Genomic DNA, 7,933 nt, shown 5'->3' with positions numbered 1-7,933 from the left:
CTGGAGAGGATTACAGGGGAATTTTTAAACTTATTTTTTAGAAATCTTACCACTTTTTTTGAAACGTTTTTGGAGAAATTGTACCACGTTTTCCCAGAAATGTACAATATTTCCAAAAATTCACACCATTGGCCCTAATTTGAATGTACATTGACTAAAAAAGTAACGTTCTTCAGTCTAAGAACAAATACAGGATATACAGGAAGTAAGATAACCTAAAGTACTAGGTACTAGGTGGAGAAGGGGTAGGAATTAATAAGCTAATGCTTCTTCCTACTCCTTTTCAAACATACAAATGTTTTTATCGACTAGTGCTTCAAGTGTAATATGTTATTCACATGTTTGAAATAGAGTATTCATTCATTCATTCATTCAAATATTTGTGTATGTCTTGCGTTTGCTTCAAAAATGTTGTCCAATGGGGGTCCGTGGTCTAATTTGTGTCAATTTAGGGGCCCTTGATGTAAAAAAAAAAAAAAAGTTTGAGAACCACTGTACTGTACACAGATAGGCCCCGCGACGCGCTGGATCAATTCTCCTGTCAGATGTTTGGTGTTATAACTGCGGTAAGTTCAGCTGATGCATTGTAAATTTTAACTTTATATCGTACTCTTGAACTGGTGTATTATTTTGAGACAGGACTTTAATCGTGGATTAATCGTCCCTTATTCACAACCGTGTTTACTGCCTGTGTCTCGGTGCATCACGATGCTCCGGTGTTTCTCAGTCTGGGGGGGAGCAGAGACCTTTCTACTGCAGATATATTATACTAAGTGGCCATTTGTACCTCATACAACCTCGCCCACTTCTAAAAAAAAATCCATCCCTTTAAAATGAATGAGTCATATCATGTCACTTTTAAGAGGAAGCAGGTGACACTGGAGGGGAAGTGGAGGATGTGGTGTGAGAGCTGCATCATCTCAACAACATCCTCCCACAGCTGTTAGATCAGGGTTTCTCCTCCTCACACCTGTAAACCTCCTCATGACTTCTCTCTCTCTCTCTCTGTGGCGTCAGCGATGCAGTGGAGGAGTCACAGTACAGAACAAATACAACACTGTTTGTTCCTGAAGGTTGTTTTGTACTAAAAAGGCCCTTTTTCTTTCTGTTTTTTGCACCCACGCTCCCAGTGATGGTACGAAACTACGAACACCTGAGAGTCTCTACGAGCCGCCACCGCCGATACAACCCCCTCCCCCAACGCCTGACAACATCAAGGCCGTTTGTCTATACATATACACAGACCACTTTCACACATGTTTCTTAAAAGCATCTCGACATGTATGACAGTCATTCTTTTCTTTTCTTTTTTAAATAACAACACAAACACAACTCATTCTACTTACTGTAATGAGACACCGATGAGGTCATCGATCACCTGAACCACATCTGGTTTTATAGAAAGATTATAAAAACCACTGCTGGGATTATAAACATTGACATTATTATCCCACAAAAAAAAATATTCTTGCTGTGTTGTAGGGATGTCACGATTATAAATTTTCCTGGTACGATTATTGTCAGAGAAATAATCACGGTACTACGATTATCACGATTATTATGCATTAATTAATTTCACAACACCCAATATAATTACATTACTCGTTGTTTACACAAAATATTTCAAGTATCTATTAATATATAACCAATTATTAATCCCCAGGGGAAATGTTTGAAATATTCAGGTCATAAATTGTCATCTATATCAATATTTACCTTTATTTTAATCGTTTTTTGTTTTGTTTTGTGTTTTTTTTAAATTAAAAATGACTCGCTAACGTTTAAATTCCTACCAATTCAATGTTACGTTATGTTTCGTTACATCACAATGTATCTGTGCATTCTCCTTTATTTTGGCACACATCTGCTGATATGGTTCCAACATCATCTTTTTTGGAAAGTAACGGTATTTAGGGGTCTTTACTATTAATTAATTGTGGCGTTTAATACCAGGATTAATTGTGAAAACAAGTAATCGTGACATCCCTACTGTGTTGTTTAGGAATAAATATGAACATGTTTTCTTTGCATTATTATTATTATTATTCAAGGTCTAAAAAGACTTGATATTTTTTGTTATTTAGACTAGTTTAGTCATTTTCAGCCAATAAAAGCTCTAAATGACATGTATTTTTATTTCAATTTTGGGAGAAATGTTGTCGGTAGTTGATAGAATAAAACAAACGCGTACCTATAAACAGTAAAACCAGAGAAACTGATCATTTTGGGAGTGGTCTCTTCATTTTATCCAGAGCTGTATAGTATATGAAGGAAGAACCGCATTTCCAGCAGGTTCTCTGTGGGGAAGCTGAAAGCCTGACCACCGCCGATCAGATTAATCACTGCTGACTCACACAACAACCATGATGGATGATGATTTTGAGGATGATGGTGGTGGTGATTATGGTGAAGCTGCAGACGATCCACCTCCTCCACCATGAGCACAACCATCAAGCTAAAGTCGCCCATTATAGGCTACACCGCAAGGGACAGAAGCATCTAAATTCACCCAAAATACAGCCTGACTCTCTTATATCATCCACCTGTGATGTGCAACGCTTCTCTCATCAACTCGCTCACACATCGACTTCTTCTCGTCCACTTTTTCTTTTCTTTTCTTTTTTTTTCCACTTCGGGCAGTGGTTTTCCCAGAATGCCTGTCAGTGTCAACAGCCTCCAGAGAGTGGGCGGGAACTTGTTGATTTCACTCAAAAGTAGGCGTACGACTACGTACACATGCAGGCAACACAACACAACACGGCTTCATTTACAACAACGCATCTATAATGGCAGCAGCGATGGATGGATGCCCCTTCCTCAAACACAAACATGTGCTGTGGCTGCACTGCAGTCTGGTGTATGGAGGCTGCTGTGGGAGTAGCTACACGCTGCTCTCTCTCTCTCTTCCTCAGGATCTCAGCCTCATGTTCATGTTAAATGTTAAAGGGATAGTTCACCCAAAATTCAAATTTCACTCATTATCTACTCACCCTCATGTGGACTAAGAGCTGTGAGAAGTTTCAGAGTCCTCCGTCCCTTCTCTGAGTTACGGGGGGGGTCCGCACAGCAGTATTTGTCCATATAATGGTTGTGAATGGATACCACTTTTCTTCATCCAAAAAGACACACCAAAAAACATCCAAATACCTCCATAGTGCTCGTCTGTAATGTCTCTCTTGTATTGAAGCCCCGACATGAGAAATTGTTCTGGAAAAAATTAAATAAGTTTATATTTTAAGCTTGTTTGTAGCGGAATCTCCCAGTGTCTTGGTTCACTGCTCTTCCTGTGTCAGTGCAAATCACGCGGAACAATTTCTCATGTCGGGGCTTCAGTACATCCATTGGTATCCATTGACAACCATTATATGGACAAATACTGCTGCACGGACCCCCGTAACTCAGAGAAGGGACGGAGGACTCTGAAAATTCTCCCAGCTCTTAGTCGACATGAGGGTGAGTAGATAATGAGTGAAATTTGAATTTTGGGTGAACTATCCCTTTAAACGCTTTCAGCAGCAGATGCCTCTGCTCTTTGAAAAATGAAGCTGTGACACTGAAATCCTTCAATTACAGCTGAAGCGTTCATTGATCAACAGATCAACGTTTTATTGACTGAACAATTAATAGTTGATTGAAACAACCTGAGGTTCAAGCAGCCGGGAATCGAACCATCAACCGGGGCATCTCTGTTCAACCTGCTTCACTACATGAAGAAACTCTGCTCCTTCCTGCCACCAAACTCCAGAGATGCTCATACAGATATCTTTATGTTCATTAATCAGGTTTGATAAGTTATTAATGATTTTAAAAATCTAATTTCCTCATTTCAGTCTCTGAAACATGAAGATCAGCTGTTTTTCTCTCTTAAACGTTGTTTTAAATGTATTTCGTTCACATTTAATTTTTGGATCAAGGGACTGCAGATGGAAATTAGCTCTTGACCTAAATCTGGCACATTTACAACAAATTATTATTCTGAATATTCATGAATATGCAGAGTCCCATTACAAATAAACTAATCAATGAAAGGAAAAACTGAATGTTACATTGCTCGGGTCAAAACAAGTAATTGTCAAATGCAGTAAAATCAGTAGATAATCATTAGTTACAATGCACATCATATGAAGTGGAAGTAGTTCAAAAATGTTTAATCAAAAATTAATTTGCTGTTTTCCATCTTTAAAGATGGAAAGAGCTGTTTTCATACGAGTCTAAATGGATCGCCTATTAAACTTTCTGAGGGGATAAATGTCACCTTGAGTTCTGGGAAATAGGACAGACCAGTTTTCACTGCGACTATTCTTTCTGACTAAAAAAATGAACTGTAAAGACAATAATCATTCATTTAAGTCCAACTTTGATTACTAAATAACTACACTATGGCCGGTCAATGTGTTTATTTACTTATTTACAGTAATACAGCTCACCCAGAGAGCCACAAGCTGTTTTCACAGTGTTTCAGGTTGTATTTGCTGCAGGTTGAAGTATCGCAGGCTGCAGACTTTTTGTATGTGCCAGAAGAACGGCTGAATCTAAGTGTGTCAGTCACGGAGGACAGGAAGCACTTTTCTCTAATACCCTCACTTTAGAAACCCGCTGAGGCAGGTGTAGGTGTGTGCTACTGCTGTGCAGCTCTAAAAACCCTGGTTAAAACACATCCTCAACCACACATGGCCCTGCAACCATACTGTATGCAAGGTGATATCATCCACAAACACTCACCTACACACACACCTACACGCATGCTTTCCCAAACACACACACACACACAAAATCACACAATAAGTTAGGTAAGGCTATAGCCAGCAGCACCTGTGAGCACCATGAGGCAGCAGTGCAGTTAGTTTGCAGTGTTTCTGCATTAGCATGATGCATTTGCATTCATGAGGCAATTATGCTCACGCTGGAGCCAGTCATTGCACTTGTGTGTGTCTGTGTGTGTGTTTATGCATATACATAACCTCCTTTTTCTTTCTTTTTTTTTCTTTTTTTGCAAGACTGTAATGTGAGCACACACAGACACACACATGTGCACACGAAAACACACATTTATTCGCTCTTTTTTCAGCTGCTAGGTGACTCCATGTGTGACTGATGCCGCCGCCGCTGCTGCTGCTGCATTCAGGGCATCACAGTGAGACACAAAATGGGAGGGTTTTGTTGCATTATGCCGAGGCGTTACTGTAGTGTAGTGTAGTGTAGTGTATTGTATGTATGTTGTATGCATTGACGGCAGCAGATGAGAGCACACAGCCTCATGATAAAAAACAAAAAAAAAGCCTGTTCGCCTGTTCTCACACACTGCAGCAGCACAAAAACCAAACGAAGGCAGCAAATACACAATATAACAACAATATAATAATACCTGTTATGTCTTTTACGCAGGGGCTCCACAGAGAGGATGCTGATCCTATAGATGCGGCACCCGTCACCATTTTCCCCCCCTTTGAAAAAAAAAAAAAACAGTGCATCGTATGAATTGCACTACAATGCACCGGAGACAACAGTTTTCTCCTCTACCAAGAATCAAAATACACGATCAGAGCTCAACAATGAAGCGCATTGAAACATTACAGAGCTACAGATGCGCCCTGCCTGCTGGAGCTGAGATGAAATGTGGCGATAGATAGCGATGCCTTTAAGTTCATATTAATCACCTGTAAGAATAATGTTTTAAAAAATTAATTAATTAATTAAAAAAAAGGCACAGAGTCGACCGAGCATGTTGTGATGGAAACTACGACACTGGGATCTATTTTTTCTCTCTTAACCAAATGTGACTGCTGGCTTTGAAGTTACGCACGGATAAAAAATAAAATAAAAAATAAAAACATGATGTGTCCACTTCAATTCACAATTATTATTTTTTTTTTTTTTACATCTGTGCTCACTGTAAGCGTGTTATGTCATTTATCTATTTATCTGTTTAATGTTCTTACCTTTTCTTTTGTTTTCTTTGACGTCTTTGACGCTTGAATCCTATAATTGTGATGATGATGATTCCTCCTGGGTTGTTGTAAAAGAAAACGTGTCACCTACATTTTTCATTGTAAATCCCCAGTTCTGTGAGAGGAAATTGATGAGCCGCAGTGAAGCACTCCTCGCTCCGCTGTTCTGTAAAATAACACAAAGAAAGCGAATATATAGCTATAAAAAAGAAAAAGGAGCGACCAAAAAAATATATATAAATCTTTCGAGTCTGGTCACGTTGTTTCAGCCTCGTCGTTGCGGTGAATGTCTGAGCGCTCGGTAACGTCTCTGCCTCCCTGACTGAAACTGCTCTTGCTTTGCTCTCTCTCCGTGATGATGATCCGTGGCCAACTCAACTCCAACTCGACTCACCGTGGATTGGGCGAATATGGCACTTGCCCACGTTTGCATTCCTAAAGTACTGGGAATGATTAACCAATCGTGGAGCGGATGGCTCTCATCTCTGCATCTGATTGGCCGAGGCGCATTCGAAACCGCTGGTAAATTCCCGACACCTTTGACGACTAGTTACAGTTAATGTAGCCTAGTAAATATTAATGCGCTTGACCGTTAGTGGAGTTTAGTGTTCATGCACTGATCGTTAATTTGATTTACTCAGGTATTCATGCGCCGACCGTTAAAGTAGTTCAGTAGCTACTATTCATGCACTGACCTTTAACATGGTTCAATATTTATGCACACTCACTGACCAAAAATGATTAGTCACCTTTGTTAGCTAAGGAGCTATACACTGTTTAGCAGAAATTATATCATCGATCATATTTCTTCAGTTCAATGTATATGTGTCTTTTTATAGTGCAAAAAAACTAATAAACAGATGAGGCTGCTTTGATAAAACATTCTTAAAGAGGAACTATGCAAGATTTTTGTCCTTAAAGGGATAGTTCAACATTTTGGCAAATTGGCCCATTGCCATAATAATCCCTATAGTCATAGCAGTAGGTTCGTTACCTTTAATTGTCGGTGCAAGCTATTTTTAGAACGGCGGAGCAGAGCCGCGAGCTGCTCAGAGAGCTACGCTACGGAGGCTCATGGGATTTCTTGGTTTCTCTCATCAAACTCATCAAATAGACAACCTAACAACTACACAACGCTGTCGTTGACCAGTTGTGACCTGCACATTCACCACGCTATGAGATAATAACAGAACGTTACCACACAGAGTTGTTTTAGAGGGAAATTCATGCAAAACTGCTGATGCGCGTTGCGTTCAGGGACAGTTTTTCAGCAAGCAGTCTCTGCATTTACCTCTAAAACAACTCTGTCTGGTAACGTTGTGTTATTATCTCATAGCGTGGTGAATGTTGCAGGTCACAACTTGTCCACCAGAGCGTTTTGGAGTTGTTGGATTGTGTATTTGATGAGTTTGATGAGGGAAACCAAGAAATCCCATTAGCCTCCGTAGAGCTCACGGCTCTGCTCCGCCGTTCTAAAAATAGCTTGCACCGACAATTAAAGGTAACGAACCTACTGCTATGACTATAGAGATTATGGCAATGGGCCAATTTGCCAAAATGTTGAACTATCCCTTTAACTGTGTTACATTTTTACAATAATTAAACTTTGAAGTAATTATGATGGTTAGATAACTTGAATGGTCTCGGCTGAAAACCAACCTCGTAATATCAGAGCCTCCGTTCCAGCTCTCCTCTCGGCGGCACCACGACACAAATGAGCCCTGTAACCTAATCTCTTCTTAATGACGGATAAGACTACACAAAACCACATCATAAAATGTATATTTAACATTTTTCATCGCTCCATGGATTGCTTTCTCAACAGCTTTGTTGAAAACAAATGCACATGGCCGGAAGGATGGTTAGCAAAACAGAGGAAAAGCAACCAGTTGTTAGCCAGCTCCTAAAGCATTAAAGGCTACCTTTCTTTTTCGTGTTGATAACTCACATTGTTACTATTGAAAAAAGAACTTAATGTTATGTTG

Source organism: Trachurus trachurus (genome assembly GCF_905171665.1).
Source record: "Trachurus trachurus genome assembly, chromosome: 11".
Lineage (NCBI taxonomy): Eukaryota > Metazoa > Chordata > Actinopteri > Carangiformes > Carangidae > Trachurus > Trachurus trachurus.
Note: the sequence above shows the minus strand (reverse complement) of the source record.